Source organism: Mytilus trossulus, chromosome 5 (genome assembly GCF_036588685.1).
Source record: "Mytilus trossulus isolate FHL-02 chromosome 5, PNRI_Mtr1.1.1.hap1, whole genome shotgun sequence".
Classification (NCBI taxonomy): domain Eukaryota; kingdom Metazoa; phylum Mollusca; class Bivalvia; order Mytilida; family Mytilidae; genus Mytilus; species Mytilus trossulus.
The window spans coordinates 85,332,074-85,357,264 of NC_086377.1; the positions used below are offsets into that span (position 1 = coordinate 85,332,074).

At 33.2% G+C, this 25,191-nt stretch overlaps 2 long non-coding RNA genes across 3 annotated transcripts; one reads left to right on the forward strand and one right to left on the reverse strand.

Annotated features, from left to right (window-relative positions):
• Positions 1-1,564: 1,564 nt before the first annotated feature.
• LOC134717515 (uncharacterized) lies at positions 1,565-6,052 on the reverse strand. The gene is made up of 3 exons (XR_010107359.1): positions 5,945-6,052; positions 3,279-3,371; positions 1,565-2,251 (listed from the first exon to the last, which is right to left on the reverse strand). It is a non-coding gene; the product is annotated as an uncharacterized LOC134717515 (long non-coding RNA).
• Positions 1,590-16,437, forward strand: LOC134717517 (uncharacterized). 2 transcript variants are annotated; one of them, XR_010107360.1, is made up of 3 exons: positions 1,590-1,945; positions 14,967-15,054; positions 15,748-16,437. It is a non-coding gene; the product is annotated as an uncharacterized LOC134717517 (long non-coding RNA). The 2 variants fall into 2 exon arrangements; XR_010107361.1 differs by lacking the exon at positions 1,590-1,945 and adding an exon at positions 12,165-12,250.
• The last annotated feature ends 8,754 nt before the right edge of the window (positions 16,438-25,191 follow it).

A 25,191-nucleotide genomic window follows, 5' to 3' on the forward strand; every position in this document is an offset into this window, starting at 1 on the left:
ACAATACATGTACGTTGCAGAAGTTATGATTGAAATAATTACTGAACTCAGTGTAAAATTCAAACTAGAAAGTTTCTAATGAAATGGCAAGATCAAACGCTGATACTCATCAAACGAATGGATTACTTTCATATATCTGACTTTTTTGGCACACCTATTTTTGAATATTGGATCCTCAATGCTCTTCAATTTTGTACTTGTTTGGCTTTATAAATGTTTTGATATGAGCGTCCCAAATGAGTCTTATGTAGACGAAACGCGTGTCTTGCGTACTAAATTATAATACTGGTACCTTTGATTAATATTGGCACAGGCATTTGTTTACGTGGATTTTACATGGTTTTACAGCTAGCTTAACCTCTCACGTATATGACTATTGTATAACATTCTATTAAATGAACAGCGATGTATGAACAAAACATACCGAAATTATAAGTTAATAATATTAATTTTAAAAACAGCCGAACAGTAGTCAAAATTATGTTAGTACCCCAATGACGTTACTAAGGTTTTAATGATATTCATGGGCATACAACATAATCAGTTTTCAACGCTAGTTTTTTAAACGGGCTAATAATTATCAAAGGTACAAGGATTATAATATAGTACGCCATCCACGCATTTCGTCTACATATATAAAACTGACGCTCATATCAAATTATTTATGAAGCCAAACAAGTACAAAGTTGAAGAGCATAGGGATAAAAAAAAATCCCAAAAGTTGTTCCAAATTCGCCTAAGGTAATATATGACTGGAATAAGATAATCCTTAGTTTTTCGAAAACTTAGTTTTGTAAACAGGAAATTAATAAAAATGACCACATTATTGATATTAATGTCAACACCGAAATGCTGACTACTGGGCTGGTGATATTATCGGGGACGAAACGTCCACCGGTAGTGGTATCGACCCAGTGGTGTAAATAATTGATCAAAGGTACCATTAATCATTGAAATTAATGTTTTCCTTTAGTATTTATAAAATGTTATTACGTAAAGAAACATGAATAAAAAAGAAATAAGAAAATATATTAAAGAAAAAGTAAGGTAGTTAACAGTCTCCGGGACAAGTTTGCAATTCCGCTGAGTGCAAAAGTTGTCACCTTAGTTTTTGGAGTTAAGTCAAAACAAAGTTGATAACTTGGTAGGTATTGGTTCCCTGATATTTGTCCTAAAAAATTTTGGCTCTAGCACCACTGTTGAAAACGTTATGCCCCTTTTTTCAACAATTTCTTCAGAGGAAAGGTACTTTTCCTCAAGGGAAATCAAATTTCCCTGAAGGAAAAAGATTTTTCCTCAAGGGAAATTGTTTTTTCCTCAAGGGAAAAAGATTTCCCTTAGGGAATTTGCTGCATAATTATTTCCTTTGAGGAAATTCTATTTCCGTAGAGGAAATTCTATTTCCGTAGAGGAAATTCTTTTTCCTTAGAGGAAATTCCTTTTCCTTTGAGGAAATTTGAAGCTTCAAATTTCCCTTAAGGAAATGTTTTTCCTCTATGGAAATTTCATAACAGTACAAACAGTATTAATATATTTTCTCCTAGACTGAACAATTGATACAAAAGATAATTAAAACTTTAATACTGTAATACAAATTTCTATGGTGAGTATTAAACATACAGAAACAAAAGGCTGACTATTTAGCATGTTTAAGACAATACAATAATAAGCAAAACGCTATGAATATCATACCATTTGTGATGTTATTAATATTGTGCTCATATTTGAATATAAAATAAAATAAACACTTTTCATGTCAAATTAACTTGTCTTCTGTTTCAGCTGCTGTGTATTCGACCCCCTTCATAACAGTTCAGTGCATAAATAATTCAATCCACATGACATCTTCCTTCAATTTGTTGAATAAATTTTGGCAACATGTTCTTCAAACATCTTCTTTGTATATTTGATATGATGGAGCCATGTACATGAATGGATAAAGCAGGTGTTTATTTCGACAACAAACATGACAAAGATACTATTATTTTTCTTAATTTCTCCATAATCCATCAGTGAATGAATGTAGGTTGTTACATTTTACACAATTGTGTTCCTTGATAGTACTCCATTTTGTTTATAGCAATTTTGTAGGATTTTTTCTATTTCTTTTTCCAGAAAAACACACAGTTGAGTTCATTTCACATTAATAATCCAATTAGCACATTATGTAGAAAAGTATTAACAATTAAAATTCCTCTTCAGTATAGACCTGCAGGACCTGTTGATGATCATAAAAACCAAGATATCTGACCTATAAATACACAAAATTAAAAAAAATTGTTATAAATTGAGAAAAAAACAGCAATATAAATAAGCTTATTTTATCATGTTTTAATGAACATTTTGAGAAACTTTCATTTGATATTCTTACTTGTCATGCTTATGAGTTCTCTTATTTCAGTGCTTTGTGTCCAAGATTTGATATTCTTTGTTTAGTGCCTTGCAGTGATATTTAAAGTTGAGCCACTTGCAATAGTTGTTATAGAATGTTCATATGTTGTGTTAATATTTGAACCACTGTCCTATATTATGGTCAGGTTGAGTGCTCACAGACATGAGGCCTAAATTAATATATTGTTAGTTTCCCTAATCCCTATTCTGACAAGGCAGGTGTGGGTAGGTAGGTTGGTAAATAATTTTATTTTTCCCAAAAGCCTGAATATTATCTGATGATCCAGTAAGCCCGAAAAATCAGAAATGAATATAATAATATTTGGCTTAGTTTTGACAATAAAATTTTATGAGTAGGACCATTTTTGCAGGGTCAGTCGGGATTGGAGAAACAAACAATATTTTATATTAGGCCTGATTTTTTTTTTATTAATTGTTATTGCCTTTGAACATGTTGAACTAAATTGGATTGTTTAAATCTTTATATGTTGAGTTCTTTAATGAATGACCTATAAAGGAAGTGTTTTCTCATTATTGAAGGCAGGCCCATGATTGGCCTTTAATTTCTTGCATCCGCTTCATTGAACTCTGGTGGATAAGTCACTCATTTACTATACCACATTTTCTTATTTTTTTATGAGTCATCATTCAAAGGCAATTTCTTTTATTACTGTCATTCAGAAATTATCCAAACTTTTTAGTAATGCAAATAATGTGACTGGGTGAGTATCGCAGAAATAAGAAATCATATTTTGATAACAGAAACATATATATATATATATATCATGTAACTATATAGATCTTTATGCAGATTTTTTTTGTAATCACAATAAGTTGTCCATTCCCTGAAAAATCTGAATTTACAGTATATATAGAAGTGGTCTTACCATTTAGGCCTTGTTGTATTCTGTTTATCTTGTTTTGCGCTCATTTCTATTGTAACTGTTTATATTTTATATTATTTTTCTATATTTCTTGTCCTATAAAACATAAAAAGGGTAAAAATGATTATTAAACATCAGTTTGTGTTTTTCTTCATATGCAGTTATATTTAAAAAGAATGGAATATTTGTGCTATTTCATTTCACAAACTTTTTTCCAGTCATGACTTTCAAAGACTTTCACCCTGGTCAATAGTTTAAAAAACAAACATTCCCATACTTTTTCTTTGTGTTCGTACTAATTTTTCATTTGACAAAAAAGACATGATTCAACTATTCTTCTATAATTTGTTTCGCTTGACTATGTTAAACTCTGAAATATTGTTAACAGTATAATCTGTATGTGTCTCACTCGTCAAAATTTCAAATTAATATATAAATAACCAATAAAAATGCTATGCATGGCTCAGATTGATACAAACGTATAGGTTGAACCCAGAACAGTTTGGGCAAGTATGGACACAACATTTAAGCTAGATACAACTCTGAATTTTAAATTTTTATTGTGATTCAATAGTTGATGCAGCATAGGTTTCTGACACAGCATGAATGTGGTCCAAGTACTTAAAAAATTTTAAATTGACAATTAACCTCTAAAATGGTCCAATATTCAAAATCTCTACATGGTTAGATGCAGCATATCAACATGATCAAAGAATCCCATTAATTCATTTTTTGATGAAATCAAATAAAGTTAAATTTTGGACCCTTTAGAACTCAATGTAGACCAATTTGATAATGAGCCAAAATATAAAAAATCTTAATGAATGGTTAGATTCAGCATATCAAAGAGCCCCATATAATCAATTTTTGTTGAAATCAAACAAAGTAAAATGTTGGACCCCGATTTGGACCAACTTGAAATTTGGGCCCATAATAAAAAAATCTAAGTAAATATTCAGATTCAGCATATTAATCTGAACACCAAGAATTTAAATATTGTTAAAATCAAAATAAGTTTATTTTTGGACCCTTTGGACCTTAAGGTAGACCATTGAATGTAAACAAGACCAAAAAACTAGGAATCTAAATGCACAGTTAGATTTGGCATATATATATCAAAGAACTCCAATAATTCAATTTTATATAAAATCAAACTAAGTTTAATATTGGCCCCTTTTGGCCCCTAATTCATAAACTCTGAACAAAAACTCTGGTCACATTAACCTTGTGTTTGAATTTCACAGATTTCTATCAACTTGTACTAAAGTATTTAAGAGGAAACTAAATGTCCTGGGACAACGACGACTACATGATAAAATTGAGAATGGAAAAAGGGAATGTGTCAAAGAGACAACAACCTGACCATAGATTAGAGGGTTGGAATACTTTTCTTTTACTGATCAATGCATTTGAATGGGAGATATTATAGTTGGAACCCCTCTTTACTCATGGTTGGGACCCCCCTTTGAAAATGGCTGGATCCGCCCCTGAGAAGCATTATAGAAAAACCTATAACATGTATAAGCTTTAACTCAAAATAAGGATCACTTTATTTTTAAAGGGCAGGCACAGATCCTGAGGGGGGTTAAAGGGATTGGAACCCCCCTTTTTTGGATTATCAATGCATTTGAATGGGGACATGTAATTGGACCCCCCTTCCCCTTTTGTCCTGGGTTAGAATCCCACCCCACCCCTTTTTAAAATGACTGGATCCGCCCCTTAAGGGTCTATAATTAAGTTTGACAACATCAGACATACTACTTTAATAAAAATAAATGCCACATTTCATCCAATTTAATTTCATCTCTTACTTGCTATTTCATCCATAATATTTAAAGAAATATAAATTTGGGAGTAGTATGATTTTAATTTGAAAGTTATTAACTATCCAAACTAGAGACCTAATCATGCTATTAGAGTAGATTATACTTGACTAATTTAAATCAAACTTGGGGTGACTGGGAACAAAGATTTAAGGGAATAGATGACAGTTTACCTACAATAACCTAGTTTCATAACAATAGCATACATTAATAAAGACTACATGGTCACTCTTATGTTAAAATTTTGGGTGTTCATTTTTTAATGTTTAATGCTAACAATTTCAACTACATACAAGTATCAAGATTTGATCCTACATTATTTAAATATTGAAAAAAATAGCTTTTTAAATTTGGATCTAATCTAATTATATATAATTGTGTATGTCACATGGATGTATTTTAATGTAAAGCATCTCAAAAATCATTAGCCGTCTCATATTAATTTCAGTTCTTCAAAAGGCAAATTTATATGACATGTATGAGCTTATGCTGAAAATAGAGATTTCTTATTATGGAGAAATCCCTGCCCCCCTTTTTGTGTGAAATTTTTTGTTGATTATAGGCCTATAGGGAATCACAGAAACATGACTGAGGCAAGCATCCCCCATCTGAACCCCCCCCCCCCCCCCCCCCAATGAAAAGTTCTGGATCCGCCCGTCAACCTTTCACTCAGGTCATGGGTGAAGAGTTGTCACACAAAATAAATGATACCAAATTTTCATATGAATATGTTTTTAGCTAGTGAGTAGTGTAGGTGTAAGTCAGTCAGGAGGCAACCATTTGATTTGTAGGGTGGAAAATGTGATTAATCTTGTTTGGTATACTTGTGCTATAAATAAAAATTACCAATCCATTAAAAAATCCGTGAGCCCAATCTCATCCAATGAAATAGATTATTGTCTGTTTTCGAAGTTATATGGAAGAAAGTTAGTAGTCCAGATAATTATGACGCATTGCAGGGCATTTTTTCTGAGGAGAAGTGTAGAACGGGGGAATGGAACCAATAAATTGATCGGATCCGAAATGTCTTTCCCAGTAAAGGAGCACCTATTATTTTGTAGGTAATTATTATTAGTGTCGGTGGTATCACAAGTAAATCAGAGTGAATGATTGCATGCACATTAAAATTAGCAGAGAAGAGACAATTATCAACTTGTGTTTTATTCACTTTCTCGCAGTTATTTACGGTAAATCAGCTATATAGACCTGAGATATAGACATAGGAAGATGTGGTGTATGTATATATAAACCAAAACAGATGTTCGGTTCTAGTACTATATTATATATATATAGTGGCTATGTGGCTATAGTATAGTCTATGACTTTTAAATAACAATTATCAATTATATCTGTATTCTGTGGCGGGTCGAAGGGGATGGAATCCGGGGTTAGACTCCCCTAGCTTTTTGTGAGCAATCATTGCATACATGATAATCTCGGGAATCCTCTCAAGTTCCTATATACAATAAAATCAACGGTACTAATTTTGTTGCACCAGATGCGCATTTCGACAATACATGTCTCTTCAGTGATGCTCGTGGCCAAAATATTTGAAATCCAAAGCATATATAAAAGATATACAAGGTGATAGGACGTTCCGTTGGAATAGGTTACCTGTGCATCAGGAAAAGTTTTAATATAGGAACCTTAAAAATATGTGAACAGGTCGTGAAAAACTCTCTTTTGACACTTAGGTATTGCACTGTTGCATTACACACCAATCAAAACGCAAACAATATGGGAAAAGATAACATTTTAACCTACACAATATATGAATAAGGTATACACTTTTGAATTGTAAATCATATCCAGAAATCAACGCCACTTTGCTTATTTGAATATTATACTAAAGAAATCGGATACGGGTCACGGAAATTACTAAAAATGATAGGGAATTTTGAAAAAAATGCCTTTTTTAATTTTAATTTAAGTGATAGACAGGTTGCCGGGGCAGAAAATGAATATACACAACAATATACACCATTTAAACGAAACATTATGACTGTTGTTGCAAAAATACAGGTTCCTGAGCTATTTTAAATATCGAAGCGAGAGGCCTTTAACATTGCAGTGTAAAATACAGGCTAAAATGGCTGAAACGTCAAATTTTCCAACTTCGTGTTGAAAATTGGATTACAAGGTCTTTACAAAAACATGTTGCCGGGGTGGATTTTGAAACTTGAATTTCCAAAGAATAAGCAAGTCCAAACCTTGTATGTGTAGTCGTTGAACTCTAGGTTCCCACGTAAAATTAAAATGTCACTATTTCAAGAAGAATAAACTCACGAAAGCACGAAAAAATCACTAAATTCACGTTCATTGTTTTGATTTTGACCGCCTGACAACTTTACGGAAATATCAAAGTGATTGTAAGTAAGGACTCTGTGACGGGCAACTTATAATATCCGTGTTTTAAAGATTTTAATGATATCAAGCCTATCAAGCCAGTCCAGTTCAAACTACTATCACGTGGTACAATTCTCATTTACATATTATGAATATTAATTAGCAAAACCACTACTCATTTCTGGCTATGTTATATGAAAAGGGTGGGGTAACAGAAACCCAGCGGCAATGACACCCCTTATTTAATGGAGACATGTAGTTGGAACCCCCTTTATCATGGCTAGATCCGACCATGATTTTTACATGTAAATCAAGCCTCGGGTATTTGTTGGCATAACGGTAACCACGAAAAGGGGGGGGGGGGCTAATTAAAAGCACGAGGAATTATAAATATACAATTCAACAGGGGTAGAGTGCATGGAGGAATGGGAATTAAAATTGTCTCTTCACGATAATCGAAAAAAGTATCTTGCACGTTATTTTCATCATCTTGTCTGAAACCCTCTGAATAATCGGAGCTTCAAGGCGAAAACAAGGCATGTGAAATACTAATAACATAATGATGAATATTTCCTTTATTTATTATTATTTTTCTATAAAATTTGAAATTTATGCATTAAATATCAATTTCTATCGTAATATGAAAAGAAATTGCATATAACAGCTCTCCATCTAGTTCTTAGTGGCATGGTATCAGTCCTTAGTGCACTAAGGACTCCTTAGCAGTGTTTAGACACACCCATAACATACACTTCTTTTTTTATACGTTGTATGGACAAACCCATAAATCCCTAAAAAAAAATGCTTGATTCATGTCATATCAAATAAATTACAGCGCGGAAAGGTAACTTTAATTTAATATCAAACCTAAATTTTTGTTATATATTTTTTCAATAAAAAAAATCTTAATTAGGCATGCGTGAGTTCCATTTCATGAGACCTACACAGATTTCTATAAAACAAATTAAAAATTATAAATACAGTTTTTCAATTCTTTCTGGCATAGATTAAAAAAATATGTATATAATCTTTATACGAGTTTGGTTGAATTATTTCACTTCATTATAATGATAAATCTTTTAGTTCTTAAATTTTTAATTAAAAATGAATTTATCATTTTGATATTTAACGATAAACTTTTTAAATTGAGGTGACATGGTCAGTAACCCAATTAGTTGCATGGCTGATTATCATCTTACAGGTGACCCAGTAATTTTCCATATGACAGTAGCGTGTGCCCTCGGGGTTATAACGGGGTGTGTATAACTTATTTTCTGGGGAACATCCTGTCCACGTGTAGTAATTAGCATATATTGCAACAGATGACATTAAACAAATTTTCTTTGTAGCATCGGAGGCAATTTCATGTTCGATCACACAAAATATTTCACAAAAAAGATATGATAAAATCAAAAGAAAAAGATAAAGAAATATTAACAAATAAAGGTGAAATTGAGTAAACGGGGATTCGTGTTTTTATGAGCTTATTTTTAGTGGACAACAACAAATGCAGTTTTAAACGACCTTGTGTGACCTATAGATGTTGATGTTTGTGTCATTTTGGTCTGTTGTGGATAGTTGTCTCATTGGCAATCATACCACATCTTTTTTTTAATATTGACTGGCTATATACATGATATAATATATATAGCACTTGCACGGTCGGTCCAGTGGACATATTTCATACTAGATAACTTATACAGTAATTCTTTTAATATATATGACAATAATTGTCCGATCTGATACACGTACCTATAATGTACAGAATTTTGAACAGCTTCAAATATATGCGGTTCGTAGAAACACCGAAAAGGACCTCCTTAGTGCACTTAGAACAAAAATGGACCTGATGGAATGATACAACTGCACAAAGGATATGGCATATAGAAATAGACTTTGTAAAAGGAGAAGGTCCGGTAAGACACTTTTTTGGCCCCAAAATATAGCAGTTTTACAAAATTGTTAAAAGTAAACTTTTAGTTATTTTTTGGACATTATAATGCTTCAGCTTCATTTATATGGGCTTTTTTTGACAATACATGGCACATATATCGGGTACTGGCACCATAAAGTCATGCTAAATGGCAAAAACAATCTGAAAAGTGACATTTTCCGGCATATTTGGTGGATTTTTCTTATTTGAGCTTGAATCGGATCGTTTTTAATGACAAAATCAGTGAAAATCTCCCACATACACTAATAGAATCAAATAAAATAGACACTTAAGTGTTTCAAAAGTGGTCAAAATCTTTCGTCAGATGAACCTGAAATTTGAGGCCAAAATCGGTCCTAACCGGACCTACTCCTTTATATCTTTTCTATAATGTTTTCTCGACACGTGCCTCAAAAAGTTGATTGTCACCGTTAGTATAATCGGTAGAAATTCATGTTCGCTCAACCTTGAACCGTGAATAATCTGCTAGTATACTGATTAAACATGTACTAGTATATGGTATTTCACATTGTTCTCTATTTTTTTTCGTTTGTTGGTTTCTGCAGTATTTATTCTGTCTGCTATATTTTTTACTTCTAAAGTAATAGCGTATTTTCAACTCTTTTCAGTTTGGGATTTTTTCATCCTTTTAATTTTAAAAATACAAATAATTGTGAACACTTCACGGAAAAGTGAGGATTGATATTTGGTTGCTTAACGTCCAGTTGCCAATACTTCATTCATTTTTCTAATGTCAGGAACTATGCCATTTATCAATATTTCGATTAAATAATTAAACTTATAGAATTAATACTTAAAAGTTTATTTATAGTAACCATATGCCGGATGAACAAAAAGTGTGCCATTTATTGAAAAACATATGGTTTGGTATAACAAGAAAACTTCTCTAGTGTTCTAAACATTTCTCACATAACCCCTCCCCCCAAACCCCCACTTCAAGCTCTGGATCCGCGCCTGCCCAAAGTGCTTATTACATTATAAAATAAAATGGTATTCATCTTCAATTGTTGAAATAAAGATGAAATGTAAAAAAAAAAAGCATTGACACCAGTTTAAACTTATCTTTCATGGAAGACAGTTATGATTTATTCTATAATTCTCTTTTTAAAACGTAAAATAATTTTACCTCTTGGAGTTTTTCTATATTACTTCTGTAATCGGATTTTGAAGAGCCCCATGGACACCACATACTCTCAAATGTCTTTCAAGGAATAATGATAGTATGTGAACTCTTGTGTTGTTTGTAAGGAAATGAAATATCAAAAGCCTTTATTTCTCAATTTGTATCTCAAAATAGAGTTCGATAATTAAAAAAAAAAGCTTGCATAGCAATTTCCTTAAAAACTAAATATATATAACAAAGGCAAAGTTTTAAAACACAAAATTTATTTTTTTATTTTTCTTTCATAAACTTGAAATTATACCACGCTAAACCGTTAGGTTAACAACCATTGATTAATCAATAAGTAACGATCAAAAGACAATTGTTTATTGGATTAGGTTGATTGAACATGATAATTCGGGAATCTGCAATAAACCGTTTGTCACGTGGCGAGTGGCACGCGTTTATTAAAAAGTCATTTAACTTCAAAATTACAAAATCTATTGATACCTAACTTTATAGATATGAGGTTTTTAATCATATCCTCTTATATTCATGCTCGCTGTGATCTTAAAACATCGTTTTAGTGTCCTTAATGCAAAAACTTTCTTCTTAGTGCACTAAGAAGTCGTTTGCGGTATTTCTACACACCGAAATATATGGCCTTATTATTTGATATTAGTGTCACTAATGGCTTAACGTGTTACCAAATTAAAAAGAAGAAATAGGCTCAAAACCGCATTTTTAACTTTAGATTTTTTTCAATCCCACAATAGAGAAGAGGTCCGGTATACAGACTAACTAAAAAGTCCAGATGAGAAGTTTAACTTTTAACTGTTTCTTGACGCATGCAAAAAAATGCAAAAATGCAGTATCTGGTTACAGTTGCTTATTGACAAATTATCATCTTTCGATTAAATGATCTGAAATCTATTTGGTCTTAATTTTAAAAGTTATTAAAAACAAACCGAAAACTATTTTTTTCTTTCAATTTTAGCATTACATATAGTGGCAGCTGAGGGTGAAACAAACAATTTTTTTTTCTCAGGGTCCAAAACAAATTATTTTTTTCACCAAAACCTGGAAACAAACTTTTTTTTCCAAAAAAAACCATAGCCCCCCCCAGAAAATCAAATGGTTGCTGCCTAAGGTAGTCTAAAAGTATATACATGTGTATTTGACCCGACTACTGACTACATAGTGAACTATTCATTATGTATGTATAAGGGGTCTGAGCGGGACTCGGGATTTTCGAGGCATATTTTTTGTAAACGTGACACATCAAAGTCAAATTATGACACGAAATCCCGAAATCTCGGGCTTAAAAACACGAAATCCCGAGGTCCCGAAATTCGAAAAAAGAATTATAGCATCCCGAAAGGGTCAATCCCGAAATCCAGAGCTTAAAAACACCCGATCCCGGAGTCCCGAAAATTATTGTGCCGTGAAAATGAAGTTTAGCGGGACATGGGAAATTACAAAAATATCAGAATTGTTCACTTATATAGTGTAAGCGTAATGGCATCATGCGGGAATCTAAAAAAATAAATAGTAACTAAGCGGGATCCGTGAACAGAACCCCCAATGAGACCCCCATTAGTTGTGGCTTATCTTGGTCTTTTTAGTTCGTTTCTTTCCCCTGTACATTACTTGACCGTTTTTGTAAAACAACAGCACTCGAGGTCTGACCGTATTTTACCAAGAAATACACAAAATATTCAAAAAGAAGGCCTAGAAAATTTAAATATTGGTATGCACACATACTCCCCTGTCAGCACAGACAATTATATTTTTGTAAACGCGCCAAACTCGTTTCTAATATTTATAATATAACTGAAAAGAAATTTGAAATGGAAATGGGGAATGTATCAAAGAGAACAACATGACCAAAGAGCAGATAACAGCCATAGGTCACCAATGGGTCTTCATTGCAACGAGAAGATCCCAAAACCTGAGACTGGGGTGGATCCTGGACTGGGGTGGATCCTGAGTCATAAAAAGGGGTTCCTAACGCAGGACAATTTTTTTTTTTTTTTTTGGGGGGGGGGGGGGTCAAACTACATGTCCCCATTCAAATGCATTGATCGTCCATTAAAGAAAGGGGGGCTTCCAACATGTCCAACCCTCAGCCCCCATGGATCCGTGCCTGTGAGTCATGCTTTAGCTTGCCATTAAACAAAAATGTATACTAGTTGAGTAATAATGAATGTCATACTAAACTCTTCAATACAAAAAAAGAGAAACTAAAATAAAAATCATACAAAGGTCACAAAGGCCATAACTTCTGGCTCCTAAATAAGAAAAAGTGCAAAATGCAGTGGGGATAAAAGCCTTTACTGTAAATTCCTGAAATTACAATTAAATAAATCATCTCGCATCACTGTGCATTTCTTGAAATTGGTCGTATCAATAAATGCATGCAATATTTTCAGAAAATTTCAATATATAGGCTTTTAAAAGTCAATCTTGTGCATGATTATCAATGATTATACTCGCACAATTAACACATGTGGTTCTCAAAACTCAAAGGTGTCTATGCTATTTATGACAACTTTTCATACCCCCGCTTTCAAAAAAGGGGGGTATACTGTTTAACCTCTGTCTGTCAGTCCGTCCGTCTGTCAGTCAGTCTGTCCCATGAATATTTTTCGTCGCATTTTTCTCAGGAACTACAATACAAGGATTTCTGAAATTTGGTTTCAGGGTTTATCTAAGTCAGCTATACCGTGTGATGCGTTTTCAGATTCATCACTCGACAACTTCCTGTTTACTGTACACTTGCATATTTTTACACTATTTATATTATCCACTTGCGTCGGGGGTATCATCAGTGAGCAGTAGCTCGCAGTTTCACTTGTTAATCAAGTATAAATTTACAAAATATGTTTAGAACTATATGATTTTTAGGTTTTTAAGCATAGATATAGAAGGTCAGGATCTGCGAACTCTCACTGACTGACTGAGCACATAAATTCAACACTTGTTTTTTGGTGATGTTGGTGTTGCTAAGTGTTTTGTTTTGTTTTTCTTTTCTGCATCTTATGTTTTGCCTTGGCATTGTCAGTTTCATTTTCATTGCCTTTGTTTTTTTTTGTTATGTTAAATAACAAGTCACATATAATCATGATAATTAAGGTCCTTTTTAATTTTTAGGGATTTTAAATATTTAATTTAAAGTTAGGGATTTTATTCATAAAAGGGGGAGATTTTCCAGTACGTATACTATTAATATTGCTTTGAGCAATTTTCATGAAACTTATGACTTTATACAAATTATTTTTGTATAACATAAACATGATAATTTTCCTTTTAATTTAAAAAAAAAATCTGATTTATGGCATTGTACTATTATGACTTGGGATTAGGATAGTCTCAATAATGCTTTCACAAATTTTTATGAAACTTTGGTGAATTGTTTTTATATCTTGACATAAACACCCTTTTTATTATTATGACCCAAAGTGGAGGGGGCATAATGTTTAACACTTGATCGTTTGTCCGTCTGTCCCAAAGTTGTTTTTTGTTCTCTTACATTACTATAGTTTGCCTCAACCAAATTCAATTAAACTTTTACAAAAGCTTGTTATCACAATACTCAGATCAAGTTTGAATTTTGGTGATGTCAGTGTTACTGTACTAGAGTATCAGAGTTATGCCCCTTTAGAAATGGGGAAAATATGCTGAATGTTTGGTTTCCTGTTTTCTAAACTTTAGTTTGTCTCAACCAAATGTTATGAAATCAATACACAATGCTTATCACCACAAAATACAGATTAAGTTTGAATTTTGGTAGTGTCTCTGTTACTAAATTCTATAGTTATGTTCTTTAAAAATGGAAATTTTTTTTCGGCCTTATAACTTAAGTTTCCCTCAACCAAATTTTATTAAACTTTAAAACAATACTTTTTATCACAATTTTAATCAGATCAATTTCAAATTTTGGTAGTAAAATTTTTACCGTTCTTCAGTTATGTTCCTTTGAAACTTTGAATAATATTCAAGCTGGAGTATCATTCCCTATTTATCATGTATATTTTTTTATAAGATGCAGAGTTAAGGAACTTTAGTTGTTGCAAAGTTATTTAAAATTTGTCCATTTTCAAAATCTTTGAAAGGTTTTAGAAATGTATTTGTTAAAAAAATCGCAGCCTTAAACTTATAGTCACTTGAGAGATCTATAAATTGAGCCAAATTATATACATGTTTTATGTCAATGAATACCACTGTTTGTGCATGTTTTGTTTTTTTTGGAGGGCAGGGGTCTTATTTGCGCAGTGCTCATAGTTTTTTAGTCGATCAATAAAATTCATTTAAAGCTTACAGACCAGCTATAAGGGCAAGAAGCTTATCAAGCACTCATGGTTTAGATTTTTATTAAACACACATTAATATACATATAAATGTACATTAAACAGAAAAAAATATTGATGCAAGATGTCATTCAACTTTTACTCTTTTATGTATAGGACAAGAACTATAGAAGATACAGAGAAATAATATACAGCAGAACTGATAGGCAATGTAAAATTTGCAGAAGCCAACTAAACCTAAATGGTAAGGCACCTTTTAATTTTAAAAAGTTATTGAACTTGAAAGATGATAACTAGTATCATGATTACTATAAAAATTCAAAGTAGTGGTATATATTAAATATGAAAACTATCATGGCTTTGAGAAAGCAATTGTAGGCCTGTTACGACCTTCAATAATAAGAAAATCCATACCCTATACTATAGTCAAAGTAGGCAGCTATAAAAGACCTAAAGATGAAACATTGAATCAATCCAAACTGTAAAACTAATCATGCTAATTGTCTAGTTTATAACAAAGTAAATTACAAAAAATGAATATGACCGGTATGAAACAACAACAACAACAACCACTAAATTTTAGTGTCAGACTAAACTGACAAAAGCTACAGGCTCTGAACTTTGGACAGGCACAATAGGAATATGGCAAGGTTATATAAAAATAAGATGTGGTATGATTGCCAATAAGACAACTCTCCACCAGACAACCAATGATGTAAATTTCCTGCAAACATGGACTTGACTACTGTAAATCAACTAATTTTTCGTGAATACTTTATTTGGCATTTTATACTTTCTAGTCTACATCGCAGTTATTTATTTTTCTCGAGTTCAAGTTTTAATGTATTTTAATAAGGAAAGATACACATGAAAAACATTTATTGCTGTTTCTCTCTCCATTTATAACATTTTATTTGTTTATTTTGTGTATTTATAGGTGATCAGACATCTTGGTTTTCATGATCAATAGGTCATTACTGAAGAGGAAACCTAAAGTTGAAATTTATTTACATAGTGCATAATTGGATTAATTTGAAATGGAATGTGTGCTTTCCTGCAAAAAAGAAATAGGAAATTTCAACATTATCACATGATAATGACCATATAAAACAAAATGGAGTTATATCATAGATACATAAAAACACTATTGCATAGAAGCAACAACATATCTTAATCAAAAGAAAGGAGAATGCAGAACAAATACTATTTTGTTGTTGAAAAAAGGAACACCAGTTTTATCCACTCACTTACATCACTCCCTCATATCAAATATACAGAAGAAGATCATTGAAGAACAATTTGCAAAAATGATTTCTCTTAGAATTAAAGGGAATTGTTTAGTGAATGGAATAATGTATTCACTGAATTCTTACATAGTGGATTGAATAACTGTACACAAGCTGAAACAGAAGAAATTCTAATTTAAAATAACACGAAAAGTGTTTATTTTATTATTTAATCTGCAAATATATAAACAAATTCTTTAGAACACCACAAATGATATAATGACATTCAAATTGGTTGCTTATTAATGTATCGCATTGAAACAATTACAAAGAAAACAGAAGCATTTGCTCCAAAAAAATTATAAATCAAAGTTAAATTTATATAAAAAGTATAAACAATACCTAGATATGAACAGTCAGACTGTATTATTTTCAATGTCATTAAAATGTTGAGTCAAACATTTATTAAAGTTTTAAATATCATTTGCATCAATTATACAGTCTTTTAATAATTATATTCATACTGTTCGTATACATGGTGTAGTGAAGAAATGTTTAACAAGTAAAAATAATGAAAAACATTTCCTTAAGGGAAATTTGATGTTCAGAAATTTCCTTGGAGGAAATTTGAAGAACAATGATTTCCTTAGAGGAAATTTGTTGTCTTGAATTTTCCTCCAAGGAAAAGTGTTTGTCAAAAATTTCCTCACAAGAAAAAGTATTTCCTCCAAGGAAAATGTGAAGCTACAAATTTTCTCACAGGAAATTTCCGTTAAGGAAATAGAATTTCCTCAAAGGAAATAATAATGCAGCAAATTCCCTAAGGGAAATCTTTTTCCCTTGAGGAAAAAACAATTTCCCTTGAGGAAAAATCTTTTTCCTTCAGGGAAATTTGATTTCCCTTGAGGAAAAGTACTTTTCCTCTGAGGAAATTGTTGAAAAAAGGGGCATTACTTTTTCAACAGTGGTGCTAGAGCCAAAAAATTTTAGGACAAATATCAGGGAACCAATACCAACCAAGTTATCAACTTTGTTTTGACTTAACTCCAAAAATTAAGGTGACAACTTTTGCACTCAGCGGAATTGCAAACTTGTCCCGGAGACTGTTAGTTATACATTATCAAAAGATGGGGCGGACTGTATATTACTCCTCAACGGCAACTTGATGTGTAGTTTAATAAAAACAACCTGTATTAAACATTCCCTACTTAAAAACAATTTAATTTCTTCGGTGTTTATGTTTACACCATACCCTTCCTATAATTACTTTTTTTCAGCCTATTTTTTCAAACGCTCTGTTAGTAGAGGAGACCCTAAGAAACATCTGTGCCAAGTTTAGATGACATCCATCCTGTTGTTTCAGAGGAGAAGGTGTTTGGAAAAGTTTACAGACAATGACAGATGCATAGTGATGAGACGAAAGTTAGATTTCCGGTATTGATATGCCAGTATGATAAAGTGTTAATTTTATATCCTCATAAATCTCGTACATATGGGAAATAATAATGTCATGCTAAGCTAGCTGGATATTGATAATTCAAGATATGTTTAAAGTACTGTTTTCTTTATGTGACATGTTTATGACCTAATTAACCCCTTTGGTGGTCTTTAATTTGTTGATCACTTTGTCTTGGGTTAATCAGTGTTGTCATCACAATTCACACGGGTCAATGTTTACTTTGCAATTTCCTTCAATCAAGACTGTTTGTAACCTTCGTTTCTAAAGATTTAATTTTTCAATAATTTTTTTTATCAGAAATTTAAAATCCACGATTTTAAGAACCCACGAAAATGTTAATATTGCTAAAACCAAGAAAATTGATACCCACGAATTAAAGTACTTTCACAGTAGATACAATCTAAATCTAGCCAATCGCTGTTTAGATGAGATGTATTTTCCGAAAATAGTTTTACGAAACGAAACTTATGCTTATGGTCTGTCTCAGTAAGATCGTTTTAATTTTTTTGTCATCATTCCGTAAGATATATGGTTTGACACAATTTATTACGCAGTTGTTTACAATGTATGACATCGTTATAGACGAAACATATCCTTCTAAACGAGAAAGAAAGCTAGAAAAGGTTACAAAAGATGACCAAGCTATCGGAGACTTCCTGTCTTATTTGATAAATGATAAACGCTCATCCATTTAAGTCTCGAAAGGAGGATTACCCGGGAAAAAAGACGGAACCGATATCACCGATCCCAATACCAGTTATAGTTGATTTATTTAAATGCAATAATTTGCATGTGATGAAAGACACAGATACCCAAAAGTCAACATTATGTCCAGAAAAAAAATAAATGCTTTTCAAATTATGATGACTGCCCGTAGGAGATATGACAAATTTCCAGAAGAAAGGTAAAAGGTCGTACATGAAATGTACATGTTATATATGTTTGGAAATAAATATTGAAACTGTGTTATTTTTTACGATCCTTAATAAAACATTCACATGTTCAAATGTAGACCTGCATGAAATAAAATGTAGTCTGATTATGGGAATGATTGATATTTAGAAGGCTGGACATATACATACACCAACCATCAACAAGTTATAATATTATGTATGATGGAAAATGGGGGTATACGTCAATGAAAAAGCAACCCATCAACAAAAATAATACAATTTAAAGTTGGCCAATTATGAAATAATGAAAGCAAGTGTTTGATTTTTTTTTATTATATCAAGCTCAGATCTTTTAGCTAGTCTATGAAAATTAAGAATTCATCAATGAATAAGTAAGTGCCTGGTCCAAGCTCAGTGGTTGATTTTCGTACTCACTTGATTTTTAGCTCACCTGGCCCATCACTTTGCGTCCGTCGTAGTCGTTAACTTTTACAAAAATCTTCTCCTCTGAAACTACTGAACCATTCAAACCAAACTTCATCTGATTGATTCATTGGGTATCTAGAATAAAGTTTGTGTTTTAATTTCCATTTCATCAAAAAACGTGGCCGCCATGGCTAAAAATAGAAAATAGGTGTAAAAATGCAGTTGTTGGTAAATTGCTATCAATAATTCACACAGTACATGATTGTAAGGGAGGAAATTGCCATCTAAAGGAATGAAATAAAAAAAAATGGAACAGGAACACAGAAGTGTCAAAAACACAGAAAACACTCTAAACAGCATTATGTATATATCCACAACTAATATAGATTAACACATTTTGTAGATTTTGTTTTTTAAATATGGCTTTTTAGCACTGCATGAAAATCAGATTTAATTATAAAACGAAGTGGTATGACTGCCAAAAGGACAACTCTTCACAAGAGACCAAGTGACACTCACATCAACAAAGAGTAAAGTAATACCTCATGAAATGAAAGAATAAAGATAACCCATGCAATCAATTGAGAAAAATGACCAATAATGCTGTTGGGATTTATATAATCAATCTTGCATGGTGTTGTTTTTAGTAATCATTTCCCAACAAATCTTCTCAGTGTTCAGATTGAAGGACTATTTCATATTCTTAAGAACAAAAAAAGGCTTCTACTCCCTATTGCCATTTAAAATGACAAAATTGTTTCCAGTAATTTTAATGCTTTCCTCTTGTTAATTCACAAAAAAAAGGTTCCAGAGGATGTTCATATAAAAAACACAACTTTCTTGTGATCATTAAAAAAAATATCCACTTTTAATCTTGTTCTGAAACTTTAAATTTGTGAAAAACTAAGGATTTTCTTATCCCAGGAATAGATTACCTTAGCCTTATTTGGCACAACTTTTTGGAATTTTTGATCCTCAATGCTCTTCAACTTCGTACTTGTTTGGCTTTATAAATATTTTGATATGAGCGTCACCGATGAGTCTTATGTAGTCGAAACGCGCGTCTGGCGTACTAAATTATAATCCTGGTACCTTTGATAACTATCTGACAAAATTCATACAGAAACAAGATTCCAACATTCTATTTCGTGTCAAAGAAGTACAGCAGCTAATAAGATACCACCTGGACTTTGTGGTTCACCCACTGAAACAAAAGTTACTTTGGAAGGAATAGAATCAACTTCTTTATTAGACACTGGATCAACTGTTTCCACAGTAAGTAAGTCATTCTACAACCAGCATCTTCAACATATACCGATACAGACTTTTAGTCAACTTCTAAAGATTGAATGTGCAGATGGTGAATCGTTACCTTATATTGGATATATAGAAGTGGATTTACATATTAAACAGCTAGATCAACACCACACTTGTATATTTTTGGTTGTTCCTGACAGTGAATACAACTCAGCTGTTCCACTCCTACTGGGTACCAACTTACTAACAAACATCATGGATAGTTGCCGTCAACAACATGGAATTAAATTTTTACGGTCTGCTAAGTTAACCACACCATGGTATACATCATTCCGCTGTATTACTTTGAGAGAGAAAGAGCTACAAAGGAACAAGAATCAATTGGCAGTCAGAACAGAAACCGATAACCATACCACCGAATTCCAACATATGTATAGCTGGTTACATTGATAGAGCGTTACCATACCATTCAACATCAGCCATGGTACATCAAACATTACAGTCAGTCATACCACATGATTTAGATATTGAACCATCTTTAATTAGCTACAAATATGGAATCAGCCAACAAATAGATGTGAACATCAGCAACATAACAAGAACTGTTACTATTCAACCTAAGTCAGTGATTGCTGAATTACAACCGGTAGATATTCAAGACCAGCCTGATTTATCTAATACAGATTTTGCCACACCACTTTTGGAACAAGTAAAGATTGATGTAAAGAATTTGTCATCTGATGAACTTGAGAGAGGAAAGAACTTCATAACATCATACAGCGACATCTTTTCTAAGTGCGATATTGATGTTGGACATAAACATCTGGTACAACATGAGATTGAACTTGACGAAACCCATCCTTTTAAACAGAGATATAGAAGCATACCACCAGCTATGTATGAGGAAGTAAAGGCTCACATTCACCAGTTGTTGAGAGCAGGGATTATAAGGAAGTCTCACAGCCCTTATTCATCAAATGTAGTACTCGTCAAGAAGAAAGATGGCTCTCTACGCATGTGTGTAGATTTTCGTCAGCTAAACAACCATACGAAAAAAGATTCTTTTGCTTTGCCACGTATAGAGGACATTCTAGACCGCTTAGCAGGGAATAAATACTTTACTGTCATAGATATGAAAAGTGGATACCATCAGGTGGAGATATTGGAAGCACACAAAGAAAGAACAACATTTACTGTAGGACCACTTGGATTGTATGAATACAACCGCATGCCATTCGGTTTGACGAATTCACCAGCTACTTACCAACGTCTCATGCAAGAATGCCTCAGCGATTACCATATGAACATCTGTTGTATTTTTATTGACGACGTCATTATTTTTGCAGATTCCTATGAAGAACATCTTAAGCGATTGAAGTTAGTATTTGATAGAATCCGAGAAGCAAACCTGAAGTTATCACCTGGGAAATGCTCATTCTTCATGCCACGAGTTAAGTATGTTGGCCACATAGTATCCAAAGATGGTGTAGAAACAGACCCAGAGAAGATAGATAAAGTGATGTCTTGGCCTACTCCAACTACACCAGAAGAAGTTCGACGGTTTATAGGATTCGCTGGTTATTACCGTAAATTCATTATGAACTTCAGCCAGATAGCAAGACCATTAACTGATCTTATGCCAGCACCAAAACCAAAATCAGGAAAGAAGAAAAAAAGAGAACAACACTCTTGGACTTGGGGAGACAAAGAAGAAACAGCGTTTAATCAGCTTAAGCAGAGTTTAGCGACCGCACCTATATTGGCTTATCCAGATTATCACAGACCATTTGAGTTACACACAGATGCCAGTGGTTTAGGTTTAGGAGCTGTGTTGTATCAAGAGCAAGAAAACAAACTCAGAGTAGTTGCATATGCCAGCAGAGGATTGACCAAGGCTGAGAAAAACTATCCTGCTCATAAGATGGAATTCCTCGCTCTAAAATGGGCCATTACAGATAAGTTCCACGATTACTTTATGGAAACCGATTTCATGTGGTAACAGACAACAACCCATTAACTTATGTACTTACATCAGCGAAGTTAGATGCAACAGGTCATCGATGGTTATCAGCAGTTGCAGCATATGATTTTGACATAGCATACAGACCTGGAAAGATTAACAACGATGCTGATGCTCTTTCAAGATTACCACCAGCACAGGAAGCTACCTTATCTTCGGACAGTATCAAGGCAATTTGTGGAACCATAGGAACACCATATGTTGACACTTTAGTTGTTGAGCCTGATGTTATCAACACCATGAACATTGATCTACATATGCAAGTGGAGCATAATATTGATTGGGCTACAGTTCAACAGTCAGATACACATCTAAAGCCTTGGATTGACTTTGTGAAGTCAGGATCTAAACCCAAGAATCAGTTACCATCCAGTTCTCTTAATCGACACTTTGATCAGTTGAAGTTGCATGACAACATACTATACAGGGAGATTACCATTGATGGAAGAAATGTTAGACAGTTAGTTCTTCCATCTACACATGTACCTGTAGTATTGGAAGCATTGCACAATGAGATGGGTCATCCAGGAAGAGATAGGACAAACAGCTTAGTCAGAGATAGATTTTACTGGCCAGCCATGCACAAGGATATTGATGAATGGATTAGTCACTGTGATAGATGTCTCAAGAGAAAGAAAGATCCACATAGAGCTCCATTGATCAACATTTCATCATCACAGCCTATGGAGTTGGTGTGTTTGGACTTTTTAACATTGGAACCATCTAAAGGAGGCATACAGAATATCCTTGTAATTACTGACCATTATACACGATATGCTCAAGCTGTACCAACAAGGAACCAGACCGCTCGAACAACAGCAGAAGCTCTGTTTAACAGTTTTATAGTGCATTATGGAATACCACAGAGATTGCACTCAGACCAAGGAGCCAACTTTGAAAGCAATGTGATTAAGGAACTTTGTCAACTACTTGGAGTACAGAAATCAAGAACAACACCTTATCACCCCATGGGAAATGGCATGACTGAGAGGTTCAACAGGACTCTACTTGGCATGTTGGGAACCTTACAGCCACACCAGAAGATAAATTGGAAGACTCATGTTGCTCCACTTGTACATGCTTACAACTGTACCCGCCATGAAGCTACCAGCCATTCGCCTTATTTTCTGATGTTTGGTCGAGAACCTAATTTGCCTATAGATATAGCCTTTGGACTAACCACAGATACAGTCAGACAGCCAAATACATTCAGGAACTAAGAGAGAGACTCGTTAAAGCTTATGAGTTGGCATCTAAGGCTGCAGACAGAGCTAGAGAGAAACAGAAGACAGGATATGATTTAAAAGCCAGAGGAGCTACTTTAGAAATTGGAGATAAAGTATTGGTGAAAGTGGTAGCCTATGATGGAAAACACAAGATAGCTGACCGTTGGGAAGATGATGTCTATGTTATCATTGGTCAACCGAATTGTGATGTGCCAGTTTACACTGTACAGAAGGAGAACGGAGAGGGCCGTAGACGCACACTTCATAGAAATCTTCTTTTGCCTGTGGGTAACATCAATCAGAGAAAGCCAGAACCACAACCCAAACCAGTACCACCTCCAAGAACACGATTAAGACAAAGAATTGAACAGCCATCACCAGAGCCATCTGATTATGAAAGTAGTGATGAGGAGTTAGATGTTCTTGTTAGATTAGATTATGATATTCCACCTCATCATATGGAACCTATTCTACAAGATATGGACACTCCAGTACAGAATGACACAGAATTAGATGGGGACGCCCACTCTACTGCAACTGGTGCCAGTGGAGATTCTGATGATCAAAGCACAGAAGGAAGCGCTTCAGGAGAACAGGATGAGATAGTGACACAACCTGAACCAGTTGTGAGGACATTACCTCCGATGCCTGTACCTAGACGGTCAACACGTACTCGTCTTGAACCAGAATGGATGCGCTCAGGTAAGTTTGTTCACAAGGTTGCTGTTCCTGTACAGCAACAGTGGGAACAAAAGGCTAAGTTCATATCTGATTGTTTGAGACATGGTTTATTTCCAGGATTAGAGAGACAAGCAGGCGAGGCACTACTCGCAGTGATTACTAATGATTAGTATTTTATTATATTTATTTTAGGACATTTTATTATTGCTATTTTTATATGTATGTATTTCTCCTTGTAAATGACCGGGACGTCATTTTACATCGAGGGGGAGTTTGTGGCAGAGTCATATTTGAATGATATATCAAATATGATATTGATGATATTAATTTTATTGGAGTGTTTGATAGTTTGGTTATTCATTGTTTCTATTTCTAGTACTATTGTTCTAGTATCATTCTCTTTTCCCTTTGGTGAACCTCTTTTCTTTCATATCATTTTTGGGGGAAAATTCTAACCTTTTGATTGGTCAATCTTTAGGCCAAAGGTCTTACTATATGTTTTCATTGTTTCTGGTAGATTTATACGCAGACATAATGGAATTATTTCTAATTAACTAATAGTATGTCATTTTAATACTTTGTGAAAGGATTGATTGTATGTATTGAATGGAGGAATATTTGGAGTATGAAAGAGTAAAAGATTAAATCATTTTATAATAACACAGAGTCATATTAAACATTTTAATATAAAACATTCTAGTACTTTAAATATTATAAAGTTACAATAAAAGTGAAAGACAGATAAATTTTGTATTTGAATAATACAGAACTCTGAAACTACATATTTTAGATGTAGTTGTATATTTTATTAAATTGGTGAAATAGTCCTGCCACTGGACTTATGAATGTTATATTTGTATTTATTCAGGATATGGATTGATACCTTATCAAGTTGTCAAATGAGTAGTGCTCAGATTTTATTTTAATGTACACAGCACTGTGATATTCCAGCTAGTACACTGACCTTTGTACCATATACATGGTAAGCATTGTGTTCTATGTTGTTTATTTGTAATGTCTGTACTGTCTATGTTTTATTCAAGTAATTGTCTGTTTATATGAATTGTAGTTATTCCCCTTTGCCCATATGTTATATGTACTGTCTTGTCATGTGTATATTTATTATTTGTTATTATATGTTGTAGGGTCTTAAATATTGTGTATTAAAAGAACAGAACCCTAGAATAGTTTTC